The sequence below is a fragment of the Prinia subflava genome (genome assembly GCF_021018805.1).
Source record: "Prinia subflava isolate CZ2003 ecotype Zambia chromosome W unlocalized genomic scaffold, Cam_Psub_1.2 scaffold_36_NEW, whole genome shotgun sequence".
Taxonomy (NCBI): domain Eukaryota; kingdom Metazoa; phylum Chordata; class Aves; order Passeriformes; family Cisticolidae; genus Prinia; species Prinia subflava.
This window is the reverse complement of record NW_026960611.1, coordinates 351,386-374,164: the sequence shown is the minus strand read 5'-3', so window position 1 is coordinate 374,164 and position 22,779 is coordinate 351,386. Positions and strand designations below refer to the sequence as shown.

Here is a 22,779-nt window from a genome sequence, read left to right as displayed (position 1 = left end):
AGGAGGAGTAGGGGGAGGAACAGGGGCGGGACGAGAGGGCAAGAACTTTTGGAGAAGGGGAGGGGTTGTGGGAGGAGTTGGGGAAAGAAAGGGGTTGGGTGGGTAGTGAGGGGAGGGGGGATAGAAGGGGTTGGAATGAAGGGGAGGGGGGGTAGGAGAGAAAGGATTCAGGGGAGAAGAAGAAGATGTCAACCCTGAAGATCGACTGCCGCCATTTTGTGGATCACAGGCACCATTTTGTGGAGCCTGTGACTCACTCAAAGCAAACTTAACTCTGGGCTTAACTGTAGGGGAAGATGGGGGAAGGTAAGATCCTCGAGCCACGTGGCCATGGTGCCTCGAGGAATCCTCAGCAGTCTGGCCAAGACTGCTGAGTCTAGACGGCAAGGAATTTTGTAGAGAGCATGGGCTAGCAGCCCTCTTCAAAATTCCTTTTTTAGGGACAGAGGGACTGGTATTGGGGTGAGGGGGAACTGGGGTAGATTCCTTAACCCGTGGCTTTTCTTGCCCCTTTTTTTGTTTTGTAATGAACTTTAGTTGTGAGATTAAAAACATGAGATCTTGTACCTTTTTATCTTTTGAACTTTCTGCATGAACCAATTTCCTCTCTGCAGCCTCCCAGAACTGGGAGCTGCGAACTGCCACCTCAGAAGTATTTGGAAGGTGCAAGAAAAGCCACAGAATGAATCTCTTTAAACAACCGTTAGAAAACTGAACTTTCTGAACTTGTAACATTGAAACACAAACGTAATAAACTCCCTTCTGTGCAGAGCTCAGAGACGCACCCATTCTCTTTAAGTTAGCAGAATCTGCACACTCCAAAGACCAGGCAAAGTAAAGATCACAAAGAAAAAGTAAACTGCCACGTGCTTAAAAACTGGCAAACAAAAACACACTCACTAGCAACCGCAAGACCACCGGTGCACGGCACGAACTTCAAAACTACCTCCGATTGCAAAAAAACAAAACCGAAAGTAAAAAAAAACCGCAAAACGCCAGGGATTTCCAAACCGGGAAGAAGAGCCCCAAAACTCAACTCCCGGGGTCGCGCGACCACAGCCCGCGGGCTTAGCCCACACTGAACTGCTATACCGAAAGCCCCCCTCACGGTAAAAGGGGGTTTTATACTTACCAAACCCAGCGCAGGTGCGAAAAGCCGGTCTTCGGGGGTTCCTTTGCCGTGGGAAGACGCCGTGTATGAGTGCAATACAGGGCGCTGCCTTCCCGTCCTCGGGGAGCACGTCCTGTGAAGAGGCGGCTCACCCAGAGGCTGCGTGACGGCCAGGAGTTCTTTTCGGGGGGTTGGCTCCTAGTCTGAGCCCCGCTAACTCCGTCCGTGGGGGGGGTCCGCGGTGCCTCAAAAGAACCACTGGGGGTCGCCCCGAGCCAGCCCAAGCACCGGGACAAGGCGCAACTCCGAAGCCAGCCCTCACGCTACGACGGCGAAGCGGCTCCGACATGTGCAAAACCCCGTAGGAACTTATGAGGGGGTGTAAGAGCGGCTAGGCAGAGGAAGGAAAGGAGGATCCGCAAACAGAGCAGCAGAGAGTTTATTAACTCAACTCTGAGCCGTTTGTGGACCCAGACTTTGAATCAACACAGGGTTTTAAGGGGAGCCGAGAAGGTGGGGAGAAGGGGGTGAGGTTCGCCGCCTCCAGCCAATGGTTTACAGTCTCTAGGGAGAACAGAGGGGAAAAGGGTGCTTCGGACCAATTAAAGATAACTGGGAGGGGAAAACTCAAGGCGGGAAAGATAACTGACAATTAACCGAAGGGAACAGGTGCAGACACCTCGTGATGGAGGAGAGGGACAAAGGAATATTAATTAGGGGGGGAAGGTAGGGATACATAGAACTGAACCTTTACAGACAACTAAATCTTACATAAAACAGTAAACTCAAAAAACATGCACTGCCACACTTTACTGCAGAAATTATCCCAGATTGGGCAAAAGGTGAAAAGACCAAATGGGCTTCTCATACCTGTTATGGATGGGAGGCTAACAAGTGTTCCAAAATCACTGCTTTTTGCCCGGCAGTTCCAAGCATAAACACACCCTGGATAATTCCTTCATACTAACTTTTCTGCCTTTGAAGGCAGATTCTGTTGTGTTTACTTTTCACAGGAGAACTCTGAGGGACATAAAGACCATATAAAACTATGATAAAACTGGTGATATTTTTAAACATTATTGGTGTTATAAGAACAAAATTAAGAATTTTAAATAATATTGATTTAGAAATATTAATTAATAAATTGGTTGTTACAATTAAGAATTTGACAACACTTTTTACAGTCGTCCTGATTGGCCTTGAGAACGACTCAGTGGCTATTATCAAACATATTATCAAACTGAGAACTGGTAAATGTGAATAATCACAAATTGATAACTGATCACAAAACTAAATCTTTTAGCTCTTAGTTGTCTCCAGTCTCAGTAGTGGATGCAGTTAGTGGCTGCCTCAATTATAAAAGAAGGCAGTTTTTTCTACTGAAATTTGGAAAGTAATTTGGGACAATGCCAATGATTTCGAAAGAGATTTTCAATTCTGGTGGAACTTAGTGAATTTTATTTATGACTTTTTTATCAACACAGCCACAGGTTTTGTATTGACCATACGTAATGCTTTGGTACATTTGATATTCCCTATTATTGTGTTAAGATTAAATCATGACGGTGCTATTCTCTATCCTTTCCAGTATAGGGAATGGGCCCATCAAATTAATGAGAAATTGTAAACTGTTAATTTAGAATTTTTGTATTGTTTGAGAACAACAAAGATTTATTTGTGAAAGTAATAAAATTATATTTGTTTAGACATAGAACAAAATATTTGTTATTTTTAAGTTTATCCTAACGAGACTCCTGAAACAGTGCTTCAATATGTAGGCAATGGATGTGTATGCTTTAGGACTGCTTGTGATGTTGTAACTGTAGAAAATGTTATATTAGAAACTAAGAATCATTTGAATTTTTGTGCTTGTAACTTAACTAAAATTACAGCTTTTGATTTTTTTTTTTCAGCTCCAGTTTACTTCTTACCAGCTTTTACAATCTAATTACACACTGATCCACAAGCTATGGCCTACTCCGATTTGGTAAAGTAATTGTTGCTCCATCAGGATCTAAGTGAAATTTTAGATAAAATCAAGATCTTGATAACAAATTATGTCATCCCATCGTTGTTCTTTTGACTTTATTTTGATTGGCTTTGTTTTTCAGCAATCTCATTCTTTACTTAGAAACAATAGATATACTTAGAGATGTTGACACAAGACAAACTTTATCAGTAGGCCATAGCCGCGGACTGTGAAATGGATTTTGCCTAAGAAAAAAAATTTTAAAGATACATATATTTTAAGCCAATTATGTATTTTGATTTTTGTGATTTGTGTAAATTATTTTTAAATTTTGTTCATGTTACTTGAAAATTGTTTTACAATAATTTTTGTTTTGATTGAAAATTGTTTTAATTAATATAACTATAATCCTCTTTTAAAAAATTGTTTTAAGACTTTTGCTTTGAATACTTGAAAATTGTTTTAATTAATAATATTATGATTTTAATTAATATTGTTAAGATTTTGTCTTGATTATTTGATTTTGTGAATCGTTTATCATCATGATTTGTTTAAATTTTAATATCATTGGATTTGTTTTGTCATAGTGATTTGTTTTGAGATTTTAATAATCAATAATAATCATTGTTATACATCTCTTGTTTTCCCTTCTTCTCTATTTCTTTTATTCTCTCTCTCTCTCTCCCTCTCATCTCTGTTTTCCGGGGTATACTACTGACACTGACAATGAGTCCTGAAGACTTCAGAACAATGCAACGAACTCGGCTGATGAAGCTCTCCTGCCGACCAGTCGTGAGTCACGGGGTGGTGTAAGAGTCGGTCCGAAAATCCCTCATCTGCCTCACGACTGTCAGAGGCTGAGACCCCCATGGACCCTGGGCCACAGCACAGGAGAGATCCAAGTTTTTCCCTGCAGCTGCTGCCACTGGGCCAAGATGCCCTCCTCAGGGACCCATGCAGGAACAATGGACACTGTCACGGTTCCTGGCCGTGTTTGCAGAGGCCGTGTTTGCTTTGACTGACTGTGCTGTACCTGCTGCAGAGCCCAGACCTGCTTGCCCCAAACCTGCCTGATCTGAATGGTTGCACCTGATTCCCAGAGCAACGGGCCTCCTCACAGTGACTCTTGGGTGTTCCCCCCACGCTGGCCAGGTGCCCCCCACTTCTGCCTGCATTGGCCGGGTGCCCCCTGCTTCTGAAATGACTATAAAAGCTTCCCCCTGCGACTCACACTTTGAGGCCCTCCCTGGCGGATGACGGATCTATTGATGCTTGCCACAAGGACTGCAAAGGTGGTCTATTGGTACCAGCGTCACGAGGACTCACGTCTGTTCAGCCGGTAGCTATACCCTTTCTTTCTTCTTCTCTCTCTCTCTCTCTTTCTTTCTCTTCTTTTCTATCACATAATTGTGTGTATCAATAAAGATACAATTGATTTTACTTGAACTAAGTTATCAATGCCTCTTTTTGCACTCTGAAATCAAAACGAATCATCACGACCATCCTTTGGCTCATGACAGTGCCATCATGTGGTCTAGCTTACCCTGGTTCGGATGGCACGTGGTTGTGGCTGTATTTCTCCCAATTACAGGCCCTTATCTAAACATGGGCCCTATAACTAAGGCTACTGTGGCTGTTATCCAGTTTATTTTATGGGTTAATAAGGTGAGGAATCCATGGATTTTTAACTTCCTCTGGAAGGCAGGCACATGGATTCAGAGCTATCACACCCTAACTGTGTTTTTCAGGTTACTTTAACAATGGTACCTACTGTGAAAAAAAGGAAATTGGGGGAAATTTTTTCCCAACTCTTCACCCAGCTCTTTGGGTCTACCCCACCAGTTTTTGAAGGGTTTAAATCTTCTCTGAATGCTAATGATATCATACAATGGCTGGTGTTGCTGGTATGCCTGTTCTGTTTAGCATTCAGAGATAAGGGGAGATGAACCGAGATAACCACCCTGATACCTACCCCAGAGAATGAGGATACTGCAGCAGAGCCTGACCATGCCCCACAGTCTCCCTCAGAGATAAACCACTTGGACTGGGTGAAGGAGATATGTGAGATGGGCCAGATGCTGAGGGAGTACATTTCCCCTGTGGTAGCCTCAATAGCCCCAGCTGGTGGGAAACCCTCCTGCTGCCCTGACAAAGGAGAGTCTGATGGTGCAGCAGTGGAACCCACAGATGTTACAACCGTCCAGGTTCCAGCTGAACCGCAAGGGCAGTCACAGCCAGCAGCTGTCACCCCTGTGGAAACAAAGAAGTCTAAGGTGAAATTGGCAAATCCAGGTAATAAGGATAAGAAAGGAGGGCCCTCATAACCCGCTGGGGGAGCCACAGGTTGAGATCATCACCGAGTCCCTGTCGTATGAAAGTCTCTGTAATCTGCAAAAAGATATTGTATGACAGGGACGTGAGGCTTATACAGCCTGGTTACTTCAGGTCTGGGACCTTATGGGTACAGGTGTGCAACTAGATAGTGGTGAGGCAAGGAATTTGGGACCCTTGACCCAGGACTCAGGTTTGAATCAGGTATTTGTAAGGGAGCCAGGGCCCCTTTCCCTTTGGGAGCGGCTTTTGATGAGTGTAAGGGAAGGGTTTGTCCACAGAGAAAGAATGCAAGAACACCACCATAGGATGCACTGGAAGACCCTTGAGGAAGGGAACCAACAGCTGAGGGAAGTGGTGGTATTGGAGGTACTTTTTGGGAGGAGCAGACAGCATGATAATGACCCCGACAAGGTTAGGTGCACAGGGCAAATGTGGAATCTGGCAACTCTAGGACCATCTCAATACATGACATTCATTGCAACAATTAATGCTGAGGACAACCGAGAGACAGTGGGTTCTGTAGCCAACAAGCTTAGATATAATGAGAGTATGATCAGTGGCCCGATGAAGGCTCATATCTCTGCCGTAGTAAAAGAACTCAAAGAAGAAATGAGGGAGATGAGGGAGGAAATGAGGAGAAACAGTTCCCATATGGCACCGGTGAAAGTTACAGGCCCCAAAGTCAGACCCCAATGTCACCCAGCTAGAGAGAGAGGGTACACTCTACGAGCTGACGTGTTTTTTTCTGCGTGACCATGGGGAAGACATGGGAGTTTGGCATGGGAAACCCACTTCTGTCCTGGCAGCACAGGTGCGTGAGCTTAAGGAGAGAAAAACTCACTGAGGGGGTTCCACTAAAATTAAGATAGCCTCAGCCTCCCATGACCAAGCTTCCAGGTATTAAAGAAGTGAGGAGGCTCTGCTGGATCCCCTTGAAGGAAGTTCTACTGTGTATGCCCAAGAAGGGAATAATGACTAGTGCTAAAGGGGTCCTGCCTCCAACCAGGAAGAAGCACAGGAAAACCGAGTCTTTTGGACTGTGTGGGTTCTATGGCCTGGCACATCAGAGCCACAGAAATATAAAGCTTTGGTTGATACCGGTTCTCAGTGTACCCTAATGCCGTCAGAACATGAGGGAGCAGAACCTATTTCCATTGCTGGTGTGACGGGGGGATCACAAGAATTGACTCAGTTAGAAGCCAAGGTGAGCCTGACCGGGAAGGAGTGGCATAAACATCCGATTGTGACTGGCCCAGAGGCCCCGTGTATTCTGGGCATAGACTATCTCAGGAATGGCTATTACAAAGACCCTAAGGGGCTCAGGTGGGCTTTTGGAATAGCTGCCATGGAGGCAGAGGGCATTAAGAAATTGAACACCTTGCCTGGACTGTCAGAGAACCCATCTGCAGTGGGACTCCTGAAGGTAGAAGAGCAACGAGTACCTGTTGCCACCTCGACAGTGCATTGCTGGCAGTATCGAACGAATCGAGATGCTGTGATCCACATTCACAAGATGATCCGAGAGCTGGAGAGCCAAGGGGTGGTCGGCAAAACCCACTCACCCTTCAACAGCCCTCTTTGGCCTGTACGCAAGTCTGACGGAGAATGGAGACTGACTGTGGACTATCGTGGCTTGAATGAAGTGACTCCACCGCTGAGCGCCGCTGTGCCAGACATGCTGGAACTCCAGTACGAGCTGGAGTCCAAGGCAGCAAAGTGGTATGCCACAATCGACATCACTAATGCATTTTTCTCCATTCCTCTGGCTGCAGAATGCAGGCCTCAGTTTGCGTTCACCTGGAGGGGCGTGCAGTACACCTGGAACCAACTGCCCCAGGGGTGGAAGCACAGTCCCACCATCTGCCATGGACTGATCCAGGCTGCACTGGAAAAGGGTTAAGCTCCAGAACACCTACAGTACATTGATGACATCATTGTGTGGGGGAACACAGCAAGGGAAGTATTCGAGAAAGGAGAGAAGATCATCCAGATTCTCCTGGAAGCTGGTTTTGCCATCAAAAAGAGCAAAGTCAAGGGACCTGCCAAGGTGATCCAGTTCCTGGGAGTAAAGTGGGAAGATGGGCGGCGTCAGATTCCCATTGAGGTCATCAATAAGATCACTGCGATGTTTCCACCGACCAGCAAGAAGGAAACACAAGCTTTCCTAGGCGCCATAGGCTTTTGGAGAATGCACATTCCTGAGTACAGCCAGATTGTGAGCCCTCTCTACCGGGTTACCAGCAAGAAGGAAACGCAAGCTTTCCTAGGCGCCATAGGCTTTTGGAGAATGCACATTCCTGAGTACAGCCAGATTGTGAGCCCTCTCTACCGGGTTACCAGCAAGAAGAACGATTTCCACTGGGGCCCTGAACAGCAACAAGCCTTTGCCCAGATCAAGCAGGAGATCGCTCATGCAGTGGCCCTTGGCCCAGTCAGGACAGGACCAGAGGTGAAGAACGTGCTCTACTCTGCAGCCGGGAACCATGGCCTGTCCTGGAGCCTTTGGCAGAAGGTGCCTGATGAGACTCGGGGTCGACCACTGGGATTCTGGAGTCGGAGCTACAGAGGGTCTGAAGCCAACTACACCCCAACAGAGAGAGAAATCTTGGCTGCCTATGAAGGAGTCCAGGCTGCCTCAGAAGTGATTGGCACAGAAGCCCAACTCCTCCTGGCACCCCGACTACCAGTGTTGGGGTGGATGTTCAAAGGAAAGGTTCCCTCTACCCACCATGCCACCGATGCCACATGGAGCAAATGGACTGCCCTCATCACTCAGCGTGCCCGTATCGGAAACCCAAATCGCCCTGGGATTTTGGAGATAATCACAAACTGGCCAGAAAGTGAAAACTTTGATCTCACAGATGAAGAGGAACAAGAGCAAGTGACACGTGCCGAAGAAGCTCCGCCGTATAATCAGCTGCCAGCAGAAGAAACGTGCTACGCTCTTTTCACTGACTGTTCCTGTCGCATTGTAGGGATGAACCGCAAGTGGAAAGCAGCTGTATGGAGCCCCACACGACAGGTTGCACAAGCCACTGAAGGAGAAGGTGGATCGAGTCAACTTGCAGAACTCAAGGCTGTTCAATTGGCCCTGGACATTGCTGAAAGAGAGAAGTGGCCAAAGCTCTACCTCTACACTGATTCATGGATGGTGGCCAATGCTCTGTGGGGTTGGCTGGAAAGGTGGAAAAAGGCCAACTGGCAGCCAGGGGGGAAACCAATCTGGGCTGCTGATGAGTGGAAAGACATTGCTGCTCGGGTAGTCAAGCTACCTGTAAAAGTCCGCCATGTAGATGCCCATGTCCCCAAGAGTCGGGCTAATGAGGAGCACCGAAACAACGAGCAAGTAGATCAAGCCGCCAAGATAGAAGTGTCAAAGATAGACCTAGATTGGCAACACAAGGGAGAGTTGTTCCTAGCTCGATGGGCCCACGATGCCTCAGGTCATCAGGGCAGAGATGCCACCTATAAGTGGGCACGAGACCGAGGGGTGGATCTAACCATGGACAGCATTTCTCAGGTTATCCATGACTGTGAGACGTGTGCTCCAATCAAGCAGGCTAAGCAAGTGAAGCCCCTATGGTATGGCGGGCGGTGGTCCAAATACAGGTATGGGGAAGCCTGGCAAATTGACTACATCACCCTTCCCCAAACCCGCCAAGGCAAGCGCTACGTGCTGACCATGGTGGAAGCCACCACTGGATGGCTGGAAACCTACCCTGTGCCTCACGCTACTGCCCGGAACACCATCCTGGGCCTGGAAAAGCAAGTCCTGTGGAGACATGGCACCCCTGAGAGAATCGAGTCAGACAATGGGACCCATTTCAAGAACAGCCTTATAGCAGCCTGGGCTAAAGAACATGGCGTTGAGTGGGTGTACCATATTCCTTATCACGCACCAGCAGCCGGGAAAGTTGAACGGTGCAATGGCCTGCTTAAAACCACCTTGAAGGCACTGGGTGGGGGGACTTTCAAGAACTGGGAGATTAATTTAGCAAAGGCCACATGGTTAGTGAACACTCGAGGTTCCACCAACCGAGCAGGCCCTGCCCAATCTGAGCCCCTGAGAACAACAGATGGAGATAAAGTTCCAGTAGTACACATGACAGGTATGCTAGGAAAAACTGTTTGGATTAATTCTGCCTCCAGCAAAGACAATCCCATCCGTGGGGTTGTCTTCGCTCAGGGACCAGGATGCACCTGGTGGGTGATGCAAAGGGATGGAGAGACCCGATGCATACCTCAAGGAGACCTTGTTTTAGGATGAACTACCCACATGTCTGTACCCATAGCTGTATGTATAGATGTATATAATTTAGGTCATGCATGTGTGTATATATATATATATATATTTTGTTTTTAAAGGTTTAAATTCAATGTAATAGGTTGGTATGGGAAAAAATTCGGGGTGGATGATGTTGGGGGTTAGATTTGGTTTTTTTTTCTTCTCACAGAATTTTTTTCCCATAAGTTTCCAAGAAGCCTTAATGACTACTTAGTCAGAACAAAAAGGGGTACTTGAGAGATATAGCAGCACGAGGCTACACCTATTGTTTCTGAGTCCCTGGGAGTGTCCCTCAGAGGGGAGAGATGATGAGCTTTGGGAAAGGCAAAAAGACAGATCTGGGGGAGGGGGAGGCACTCTTGCTCTCAGCGCCAAGGAGGACGGTCAGGCTGCCCTCTGCCTCTGTCTCGTCCTGGGAAATCTATCATCATCTGCTCGTGTACCCGGGAATCCTGAGCTCGCTTTCTCCAGCCTCTCCCCCCACCGCTGCTGCTTCTTCGGAGCTTGGAGGTTCCACTGCTACTCTGTAGCCCTGCACTGCCCAGCCCTGCCGGGACACCCCTGCTGCTCCAGCTGCCAGCGCAGAGCTCCTCATCTCATCCACCAGCCCGGGACTTTCCTTCCTTCCAGTTCGGCCTCTCGGAGCCCTGCAGGGGCGCCGAGATCAAACTGCTCTGGGCTTTTGTAAAAGAAAGCCCTCAAGGTTCTTGGTTCTGTTTATTATTGATGCTGTAGTTGTTGTTTATTTGTCGTTTTGTCATATATACTAGTAAAGAACTGTTATTCCTACCCCCATACCTCTGCCTGAAAGCTCCTTTAATTTTTTTTTTAATCGGAATAATTTGGAGGGAGGGGATTTGAATTCTCCATCTCTAGGGAGGTCCTGCCCCTTCCTAGCAGATATCTGTCTTTCAAACCAAGACAGCGCAAATCTGACGGAGAATGGAAACTTACTGTGGACTATTCTGCCTTGAATGAAGTGACTCCACCGCTGAGCGCCACTGTGCCAGACATGCTGGAACTCCACTAGGAGCTGGAGTCCAAGGCAGCAAAATGGTACCCCACTCTTGACATTGCCAATGCATTTTTCTCCATTTCCCTGGCAGCAGAATGCAGGCCACAGTTTGCTTTCACCTGGAGAGGCGTGCAGTACACCTGGAACTGACTACCCCAAGGGTGGAAACAGTCCCACCGTCTGCCATGGACTGATCCAGGCTGCATTAGAAAAGGGTGAGGCTCCGGAACATCTACAGTGCATTGATGACATCATTGTGTGGGGGAACATGGCGATAGAAGTGTTTGAGAAAGAAAATCATTCAGATTCTCCTGGAAGCCGGTTTTGCCATCAAGAAGAGCAAAGTCAAGAAACTTGCCAAGGAGATCCAGTTCCTGGGAGTAAAGTGGGAAGATGGGCGGCATCAGATTCCCACGGAGGTCATCAATAAGATCACTGCGATGTCTCCACCGACCAGCAAGAAGGAAACACAAGCTTTCCTAGGTGCCTTAGGTTTTGGAGAATGCACATTCCTGAGTACAGCCAGATTGTGATCTCTCTCCCTGGTTACCCGCAAGAAGGACGATTTCCACTGGGGCCCTGAACACCAGCAAGCCTTTGCCCAGATCAAGCAGGAGATCGCTCATACGGTAGCCCTTGGCCCAGTTAAGACAGGACCAGAGGTGAAGAACGTGCTCTACTCTGCAGCTGGGAATCATGGTCTGTCCTGGAGCCTTTGGCAGAAGGTGCCTGGTGAGACTCGAGTCTGTCCACTGGGATTCTGGAGCTGAAGTTACAGAGGGTCCGAAGCCAGATACACTCCCACAGAGAAGGAAATCTTGGCTGCCTGTAAAGGAGTTCAAGCCACCTTGGAGGTGATTAGCACGGAAGCACAACTCCTCCTGGCACCCTGATTACCAGTGTTGGGGTGGATGTTCAAAGGAAAAGTTCCCTCTACCCACCACGCCACCGACACCACATGGAGCAAATGGACTGCCCTCGTCACTCAGCGCACCCGTATTGGAAACTCGAATCGCCCTGGGATTTTGGAGATAATTACAAACTGGCCTGAAGGTGAAAACTTTAGTCTCATGGACGAAGAGGAGCAGGAATAAGTAACACGTGCTGAAGAAGCTCCACCATGTAACCACCTGCCAGCAGAAGAAACGTGCTACGCTCTTTTTACTGACGGTTCCTGTCTCATTGTAGGGATGAACCAGAAGTGGAAAGCAGCCATATGGAGCCCCACACGACAGGTTGCACAAGGCACTGGAGGAGAAGGTGGGTCAAGCCAATTCGCTGAACTCAAAGCTGTTCAGTTGGCCTTGGACATTGCTGAAAGAGAGAAGTGGCCAAAGCTCTACCTCTACACTGATTCATGGATGGTGGCCAATGCTCTGTGAGGTTGGTTGGAAAGGTGGAAAAAGGCCAACTGGCAGCACAGGGGAAAACCAATCTGGGCTGCTGATGAATGAAAAGACATTGCTGCTCAGGTAGAGAAGCTACCTGTAAAAGTCTGCCATGTAGATGCCCATGTCCCCAAGAGTCAGGCTAATGAGGAGCACCGAAACAATGAGCAAGTAGATCAAGCTGCCAAGATAGACTTAGATTGGCAACACAAGGGAGAGTTGTTCCTAGCTCGATGGGCCCATGATGCCTCAGGTCATCGGGGCAGAGATGCCACCTATAAGTGGGCACGAGACCGAGGAGTTAACCTAACCATGGACAGCATTTCTCAGGTTATCCATGACTGTGAGACGTGTGCTGCAATAAAGCAGGCCAAGCAAGTGAAGCCCCTATGGTATGGCAGGCGGTGGTCCAAATACAGGTATGGGGAAGCCTGGCAAATTGACTACATCACCCTTCCCCAAACCCGCCAAGGCAAGCGCTACGTGCTGACCATGGTGGAAGCCACCACTGGATGGCTGGAAACCTACCCTGTGCCTCACGCTACTGCCCGGAACACCATCCTGGGCCTGGAAAAGCAAGTCCTGTGGAGACATGGCACCCCTGAGAGAATCGAGTCAGACAATGGAACCCATTTCAAGAACAGCCTTATAACAACCTGGGCTAGGGAACATGGCATCGAGTGAGCGTATCATATTCCTTATCATGCACCAGCGGCTGGGAAAGTTGAACGGTGCAATGCTCTGCTTAAAACCACCTTGAAGGCACTGGGTGGGGGGACTTTCAAGAACTGGGAGATTAATTTAGCAAAGGCCACATGGTTAGTGAACACTTGAGGTTCCACCAGCCGAGCAGGCCCTGCCCAGTTTGAGCCCCTGAGAACAACAGATGGAGATAAGGTTCCAGTGGTACGCATGACAGGTATGCTAGGAAAAACTGTTTGGATTAATTCTGCCTCCAGCAAAGACAATCACATCCATGGGGTTGTTTTCGCTCAGGGACCAGGTTGCACCTGGTGGGTGATACAAAAGTATTGAGAGACCTGATGCATACCTCAAAGAGACCTTCCTGTAAGGTGAACTACTCACATCACTGTGTCTGTATCCGTATCTGCATGTATATATGTATATGATTAAGGCAGTGTATGTATGTATATATTTAAAGGTTTAAATTCAATGTAATAGGTTGGTATGGAAAAAAATTCGGGGTGGATAATGTTGGGGGTTAGATTTGTTTCTTTTTTACTTATAGAATTTTTCCCCACAAGATTCTAGGAGACTAACAACTGAGTGCTTGACTAAAACAAAGAAGCGGTCAAAGGAAATGGCAGCACCAGGCTACAGCTATTGTTTTTGGGTCTTTGGGAGTTTCCCTCAGAGGGGAGAGATAAATTGAGGTTTGGGACAGTTTCGCTCTCTTGCTCTTGGCATCAGAGAGGACAGTCAAACTGCTGCTTGCTGCAGGAAGAGTTCACTGTCATCACTCTGTCCTGTCCTGGGAAATCTACCATCATCTGCTTCTGTGCCCAGGAATTCTGAGCTTGCCTCCTCCTGCCCTGCTGGAGCTGGGCCGGCCCTGCCCCACCACCACCGCTCCTTCGGCACTGCTTTGAGGCTTTCTACTACTCTGTAGCCCCGCACTGCCCCTGCTCTGCCAGGACATCCCTGCCGTTCCAGCTACCAGTGTGGACCTTCTGATCTCATCCACCAGCCCGGGATTTTCCACCGCTCCAGCTTGGTTTCTTGGAGTCCCACAGGGGCACCAAGATCAAACTGCCCTGGGCTTTGTGAAAGAAAGCCCTTGAAGTTCCTGGTTCTGTTTATTATTAATGCTGTAGTTGTGGTTTGTTTGTTTTGTCGTACATACCAGTGAAGAACTGTTATTTGTATCCCCATACCTCTGTCTGAAAGCCCCTTTAATATTCTAAATTATAATAATTTGGAGGGAGGGGATTTGAATTCTCCATCTCTAGGGAGGTCCTGCCTCTCCCTAGCAGATACCTGTCTTTCAAACCAAGACAAGGAATTTCCAGGAATGAGGTGAAGAGAAGAATCATGGTTTCTGCTAGGTAGCAATGTCTCAGTAACAATTGGGTGTTATGTGATAGACCTTCCTAAGGAAGCAGAAGCTACTTTGCAGTGTTGGCTTGAGCAGAGAAATGAGGGTGGTTCTCACCCTCTTCACCTTATGTCTGATAATTCCTCCAGTTTTCTCCCTTGTATAGTCAAGTCTGGTAGGAAGAACTGGTAGTGCTTTGCTTGGGCACTTCCTGAGATTGCGATAAAGAAGTGAGTCCATTTGTTTGGTTCCCCTTATCTGTGCTTCTGGTGTTAGTCCAAGATGAATAAATTACCAATGAACAGTTAATAGGCATTTGTTTCTAGTGTCAGTTGTTAATTTTCCACATAGATCCATTTTTAAGATCATAGCAAGAGTACCTAGTGATCTTACTGGACTTAGTCTGTCCACAAAGGTTACATTCACATTGTAGGTGACTTGTGACTTCCTTAATGAGAGGAACTCGTGAACTGCATTATGGGGATATATTTGCTGCCTCTATTTTAAGTCTTTGGCTGCTTTTTGTATCTTAATCGTTAAGATACTTTTGTTCCGTTATTCTTCTCCAGAATGTCATCCTCTTCCTTCACCTGAGCACTTGCTTTGTATATACCTTCCAGCTGCAGAGTTAACAGATTAAAGTTATGATCCAGCTATGTCAAATGGTGGTTTGGTGTCTTAATTTCTTCCCCTCAGATGAGAGGCACTTACTGACCTTGTGAATTAATATCCCTCACCTGGTGCAGATGCGAAATAAAGCAGGCTTTGATGGAGACTGTTATGAATGAATTCTCAGTGAGTGTGGATGCTCCAAAGGCTGCCCCTGTGTAGCTGCCGTAGCCCAAGATGTGGCGGGATTATGTCTCTGGAACTCCTGAGATGGCTACTGCTGCCCCCAGCCCTGACAGATCTACTGCCGGACCCTCGCCGCTATAGGCAGGGCCCTGTCCTGGGGAGATGCCTTGGCAGATGCCCAGAACCACTGCAGCAGCTGGTGTCGCTGCCTCTGCCCCTGGGAAGCGGCGGCCCAGCCAGCCGGCTGAGAGCCGTGGCTGGTGTCACGGCCCCTGCCCCTGGGAAGCGGGGGGAGTGCCGAGCGTGGTTCTGTGGAGCTCTGGAGGGGGCAATGGGAGGGGCCGGTGCCCCGGCACCTCAGAGACAGGTGACCCTCATCCCTGGCGGGGCTGGGCAGCCATTCTGCCGGTCCTGCATTTCTACATTAGCATGTTAAAAGCAAGTTGATTGTCCTAGCTGTGCCTACCGTAATCGGAGCTTACCTAGTTCCCCCCCCTCATGCTGCCTACTTGAGGAGGGCATATGCAAAAAAGACGAACACACAGCACGCTGGGAGAGAGTTCTTTGGGGATGAAAGGCACCCCAAAATGGAAGACTGGACACAGTGAAAGATCCAGGTGATGCTCTTGCCGAGGAGGAGGTGGACGCACCCCCTGACCTGGTTTGAGAGCTCGCCATGATCTATTAAGAGTCAGACGGGCGTGGGTGTCACGAGCCAAAGGATAGTCGTGATGGTTCTTTTTTATTTCAGAGTGCAAAAAGAGGCAATGAGAACTTAGTTCAAGTAAAATCAATTGTATCTTTATTGATACACACATTTATGAGATAGAAAAGAAGGGAAAAGAGACAGAGAGAGAGAGAAAAGAGGAAAAGGGTGGTATAGCTACCGACCGAACAGACGTGAGTCCTCGTGATGCTGGTACCAATAGACCACCTTCGCAGTCCTTGTGGCACGCATCAATAGATCCGTCGTCCGCCGGGGAGGGCCTCAGACTGTGAGTCGCAGGGGGAAGCTTTTATAGTCATTTCAGAAGCAGGGGGCACCCGGCCAATGCAGGCAGAAGTGGGGGGCACCTGGCCAGCGTGGGGGGAGCACCCAAGTCACTGTGAGGAGGCCCATTGCTCTGGGAATCAGGTGCAACCATTCAGATCAGGCAGGTTTGGGGCAAGCAGGTCTGGGCTCTGCAGCAGGTACAGCACAGTCAGTCAAAGCAAACACGGCCTCTGCAAACACGGCCCAGGAACCGTGACAGTGTCCATTGTTCCTGCATGGGTCCCTGAGGAGGGCATCTTGGCCCAGTGGGTGCAGCTGCAGGGAGAAGCTTGGATCTCTCCTCAATCAGGCCAGAACTCCTGTGCTGTGGCCCAGGGTCCATGGGGGTCTCAGCCTCTGACAGTCGTGAGGCAGATGAGGGATTTTCAGACCAACTCTTACAGTGGGGACTAGGCCAACTCGAAGGACAGAGACAGAAAGCGAGAAACTCTCAAGGCTTTTCCATGAGGGTAAAGAGCTGATGTCTGCTGCTTTGCACTCCAGTGGCAGACCCCTCACCGCTCTGCCTTCTGATGGTTGACCAGAGAGAGCTTCTAGCTTTTCCTATGGGAACAAGGACTTGGCACCTACTGTTTGCAGCTGAGTGATGAACTGGGACAGCACCTGCTCCTTCGGATTGCTACAGCAGCTTGAAAAACTCATGTCGGATCCTACAATCCAGCTGATGACTTTAATAAAGAGCTGATCACTTTAATAAAGAGCTGAATATTAATAAAGGCATATGCCCTGTTCTTTTCAGAGATCACCTGTTTTCTTTCCTTGCAAGAAACCACAAACAGATGGGCTGTCACTGCATTTTGGCAAAGCAGCAGCATCTTTCAGCAGCCAGGTGGGAGCTCTATTTGTGGTGGTCGGATAACCTTATTTTCCATAAACTCACTTTTCCAAGGTGTCTGAGAGGTTCTTAGCTTCTATTGCAATTGCTGCTATGACTAAATTACTGAACTGAGGTGACACGAGCCGGTAGAACCCCAGCTAGCTCCGATTCCCAGCTGTGCCAAGGGCCTTTCCCAAACCTGCCAGCAGATTCAGGTAACGGTGCAGAACAAGGCTGTTCTTTGGCAAACAAGTGTTGCGGTGTCTAGACTTTGGAGCAAGGACTAGAGAAGACTCTTTTGTGTACGATTTCTCAGAGACCTTTATTCTCCAAGAGGGGGGTACGAAAAGGAGAAAGGGACAAAGCCCGCGCCCTCTTTTAAAACTGAAGGGTGGGGGGTGTGGAACAAGCAGGTGATTGGTCCCAGGACAGATGGACAGGGGTTTTTCCATAACATAGGGCAGGGTCAGGGGAAAGATGGACAGCTGACTGAAGCTTCCAGAGACAGGGCAGGGGTAGGAGAGGTAGACAGAGACAAAGGGGGGACATGCCTGGACAGCACCCGACTCATCGAGTGAGGGGAAACAGGGAAGAACCATTGAGATACAGAACCCAAAACAGCTTAACAAAAACCCACCACCACACTGAGGTACAACTTGTTCCTAGGAACACTGTTGCAGAGCTATGTGTGATACAGGTGGAGCTGATCCTCTGGCCAGCCCATGCTGAGTCCTGGACTCCTCTGCTAGCCAGGCATATGCTCTCTAGCTTAAAGCCAAGTGAAAATCCCTGTGCCTCGCTGGCCACCCCTCAGCCAGAACCTCAGCTTAAGATGCATTTCTGAGTGTTGCAGTACGTTCAGTAACTTAGTCTCTGAAGAACAGACACCAGAAATTTGTGTTGCAGACAAGGGAGAATGGAAAGGAGAATATAGCCACATCTTGTCTGAAGGAATCTCCTGTTTATGCTCTCCCTTGCTTCTGCAAGTGGGCATTTTGGTGCATGTTGAGGATGGGCAAGGGGCACAAGAAAAATGGTGAAAGTCCAACAGTGTTAGGTATTGCTCTCAGAACTCCTAAAAAATATAGAAGGGATACTTATTCCTTGCTCAGGAGGTACTTGTGAAAGGGCTTAATCAGAAACATTTTCAGAGAAATCAAGTAGATATCCCATCATTCTTGTTTCTTCATGTTAATTTTCAAGGATTTAAATTGGGAAGTATCTTTTTGCTTGTGATGCTGGGTTTCTTAATGTGGTACTTGTGGTACTCGGCTAATTAGAAAAATGCTCTTGACAGAAAGGAATCTTCCCAAGTAAAATTAAGTACCATTTTCTAATGGCCTTTCCCTCTAGTATCCTTCTGGGAATGTTGTGGTCTAAGAAAGTGCAGGCAGATCTAAAATGGAGTGCAGTGTTGGAAGAGTTAAGAAAATCTGGTCTGCCTGACCATTTCTGTACCTAAAAAACTACCAAGTAAAATACTTGATTGTATACAAATTCTTGTCCTTGAAGTGAAACTGAGAGGGTGTATAAAACCCTTGCAACATAGTGTGAAGTCTTTATAGTTCTAGAAATTGATACTTTCACCTCAGAACAAAAATGTAGGAGTCAATATGTTGTTTTCTTAGGAACTGCTTTTCTAGATTCCCTTATTAAAAGGGAAAATTTACGTGCTGAATCTTAAAATCTCATTAAATTTGTACTTTTTATTTGCCCATTCATCTGGTCTCCTTTCCTTTTCAAGGCCTCCCACAGTCTCAGAGTATATAAATCACTATGACTCATCCAAATAATGCCAAAACAGTCTAACCAGAGGTTAATGTGCCTTCCTCTTCTGGTGCGGGAGCTCAGGACTTCTGTACGACCAACCACTGTGATTTGGCAGAAGCCATTTATTGTTTACATTAAGCTATATTTATACAGTCTAAGACTACTTGTTCATGCGATCACGCATTATTTGGTTGGAGCCTCTACCTTGTCCATGCGTTCAGTATGCACCTTCCAGGGAATATGACTGGTTACAGTCCATTGCTTCATGGGCCTCCTTTATCTAGTTCTTGCAGTCTTGGTATTCTGTCTCTCAGCTTCTTCTTACTTATTTTAGCACTGTTTATGTCTCAGTAATCTTGATGAATTCCAAAGAGTTCTGATAAGAATAACTACAGGTGGTTTGGCTGGAGCACACCATGGCCCAAGCTGTTCAAATAGATTGCTACATTCTGGTACCTTGATCTTTGTAAATTATCACAAACTCATCACTATCTTAGGGTTGGATACATCTCATTATAAGGGCAGCCATGACATATAGAGTGACACAGTAAAATCTTCAGAAGGCTCTCTTTATTATGGCAACATGCTGTCTTTTATACAGTTTTTACTAACCTCGTGGTTAATAGCTTTCTTGTTAATTATTCTACTGGTGAGTAAAAGGTATTCTACTTGTCTATCAAATCTATCCATTCTTGGATTGTTTACATATTTTCTTTACTGACTCTCATGGGACAAATCCCTTGTTATTACAGCTGCATTTGTTTTTCACCCTCAAAATAGATTGTTGTGTTAAAGAAACTGCTCGTTCTCAAAATAGCTTCATATGGGAACTTGCAAATTGCTTGTTAGCTGCACTAGAAAGAAATGACAGGCCAGCTTTGGCTTCATCCACAATTCCCCCTTTTTTGTATTTGAGCCACAAACACAGCTGCTAAGGATTTTTGCAGGGCTCTTTGCAAAAATTCAAGCAGACAGGGGTGATATAAAGTAATGATTATAATCACCAGCAAAATTACCAGTCCAACTTTAACAATGCTTTAAGCAATCCAGTAATTCCCCAACTTGTAAGAAAATTATTTAACCATTCTCATCCTTTATCCACCTGTAAATGATTAACTCTTTCTTTCAAATTTAGAATGCTCTTGTGAATTGATTTACTGTGATCTGACAAATTCATACAACACATGCTCTTAAAATCTTGATCTCCATGACCATGCACCAATATAAAAGAATCAATAGCTGCTCTGTTCTGTAAGGTTGCATGTCTAATACTATCTACATTTACTAATAACCTACTTAAAGTTACAGATGTGTCATTGGCTTGTTTGGCCACCTAACAACTAAGTTTATTCAGTGTAATTAAAGCTTGAGCTGCAACCACCCAGGGTGCCAAAAAGGATGCAGAAATAATAAAACCGAATCCCCCAAAGTCTGCATTATCCTGATCACCACAAATTAAAAACACATCCTTTGGTAACTGCAAAGGCACATTAAAGGCATGTGAGATATTGCGTGAGGTATAATTAATTACACCATAAGCTTGCATTTCTATATATGTCCAATGTCTCTTAGGGAAATTGAGATAAATGATCATTATTTTAAAGTCCAAATAGTTGAGACTCAAGAAAAAGTCCATCAGCTGAAGATGTTGGTCTTTGACATCACTGAATGTCCTCCTGGATCCTGAAACAGGGAATAACTGAAGAAGGTTAGTAGGAGCTCAGTACCATGATGATGACATAAGGCTTTGTTGTCAAATTTTCTCTGTAGTTTCCAGACATAACTATGTCTTGGGAGTCCTACTTCTGTTCTTTTTCTGGCCACAAAGACTGTACAATGATTTCTTTTTTCACTGAGCCTCATTCTTCAGAGGTGATTGGTGTCTGATCGAATCGAAGAGATGACTGCTTTGAACCTGTTGATGATAAAATACAGGCATATCTTCTCCTTAAGTTAATGAATCAATTAGGCTTTGTTGTCACTCAATCTGAGATTTAAATTTGATAACCCTTTTTCCAAATTTTTAATATAAACATTGCATTATTCAAGATTATCTGTTGTCTAAAGTTCTAATATACATCTTGTATTATTCGAACATTCTTAAGGCACTAAATTCCCCTTCTTTTATTTTTTTTTTAATGAGATGTGTCTTTGGTTATGAATATGATAAAACATTAAGGCAAAATAATGTGTTGTGATCAAATCTCATAGTAATTAGAAATTAGTCAGATAATAAATACAATTAATAGCGCATGTGAAATTAAATAATTATCAAGTACTTAACACTGTATTATCATCTTCAAAACTGCAACAGCTGATAAACCTCAAATCAATGGAGATCTGGACAATCATTCTCCAGATAATGATTCCCCAACCTCACCTTAAAATATGTTCAGCTGTCATATTGATAAAGTCAGATTGCCAAGTCAAAGAGACTTGAATACTGTTTTGAGGCAGAAAACATCTGGGCCTGCCAGCAAAACATCCTGTCCAGGCAGAGCCAGGGCTCTAAAATGGAGTGATGTCCCTTAACATATTTTTAAAACAAGGTTCTTAATAGCAGTTATGAAATGCTTAAAGCAGCTAAAAAATAAAAAAAAATTTGAAACAACACGTTTTCTAAATAATTACACAGAGATGTTAAAGTATATAAGATGTCGGCTATAAATACACTATCATCTTATAAATAATACTTATTATAAAATCAATAAACTCACATCATGTAATCAATATATTAGCACTAACCATCCTAGGGAGTTAAGATAACACTGTTCTATAGAGTCATGTACTTATGACCTTAAAATGAAAAACAGGAAAACCCTAAAATAGCTTACAACTAATAACAGCTATGATATAGAATTATTACTGACTCTTCTGTGTTATCTGTGAAAGGTAAAACAGCAGAGATTGCAAACAAACTGCATCTTCTTCCATCCACAAGCAGGCGTTTATCAGTGTTTCATCACAGCTGCTTCAGTTGGAGTCATGTTATTTCTAAAAGAAATAACTATTCTTTGAAATTTAGACAAGGATCTTTTAACACAAATTAACTTTAAATTAAACAGCACTTTAACTCGATATGAATGAAATTTGACAGAAGAAAAATTTTAGACTGCATTAACTTACATGTTACAGAACTTACATGTAACAGAACTTCAAATTAATAAAATGTAAACTTAACATCACTAAAATTTAATAACACTTAGGTTCAACAAAAGTGAATATCCCTTAAACTTAACAGAACAAAACCTTAACAAAACTTAGAATTAAACTGAGGAACACTTAACCTTAACCTTGCTTAATCTGAACCACACTTAAATTTAACAGAAATTGATCATAATAGAACTTAGCATCCGTATACCAAATGTGAAAAATATGGGATGTAAACTCGTGTTCTTATGGGTTATGACATGTTAAAAAAATTATGAAAACCATTGTATATATGTTATATGAGACTATAGTTTCAATCTGCCTTGAAAATTCACTGAGATAGAAGCAGGCACCACCCTGGAATTTCATTTAGAAAGGAGACAAAGGATTTAATGGAAACACTGGCCTTCTCTTTGGCATCAGAAAAGGACACATTAAGATAAGCTATCAGTCTTCCCCTCCCTGGATGACAGAGCCATCAGAGCACTATCATCTGCTATCAGAGCACCTCATAAAAAGCATCGAAGCACCAGTCATCAGAGAACCATCATCATCAACATTTCCAGAGATGGACTTTTACCATTCATAAACTTTGGTGTCCATTCACTCACGGGAAACTAAAAATTAACACCTTGCAGTAGAGAAGGAGACTCTTTTCAGCTAAGCCAGAGACGACTATGAATTCAAATAACTAGCTTGGAAAAAAAAGGACTATGAGGAAATTTTTGCCAGCGGTGGAATAAAGTGTATAAAAACTAAGCCCAGAACAAGGCCAATTCATAAACTCAGGGGAGACGGACGGCAGTGGGCCAGATACTGAGTCCCAGTTCACCGTTGACGATTCCCGGGTCAATCGTCAACATATCTCCGCTGTGGGTGGTTTTGCCGAAATTCTGTAATTCGATCCTTTTTAATAAACCAAAAATTATAATTTTAATCGGACTACTGTATTGGCATTTATAACACAAAGCAATAAAACATAATATTACTCTGACCTAAACATAGTGAAGCTTAACTCTGCCTAATTTTATTAAC

At 45.4% G+C, this 22,779-nt stretch overlaps 1 long non-coding RNA gene across 1 annotated transcript in view; it reads left to right on the top strand.

The window, feature by feature from the left end:
• The first annotated feature begins 136 nt into the window (after positions 1-136).
• LOC134565147 (uncharacterized) overlaps positions 137-22,779 on the top strand; it is a 74,465-nt gene continuing 51,822 nt past the window's right edge. Inside the window, exon 1 of the long non-coding RNA XR_010083789.1 lies at positions 137-3,887. This is a non-coding gene — a long non-coding RNA (uncharacterized LOC134565147). The remainder of the gene's footprint in view (positions 3,888-22,779) is intronic.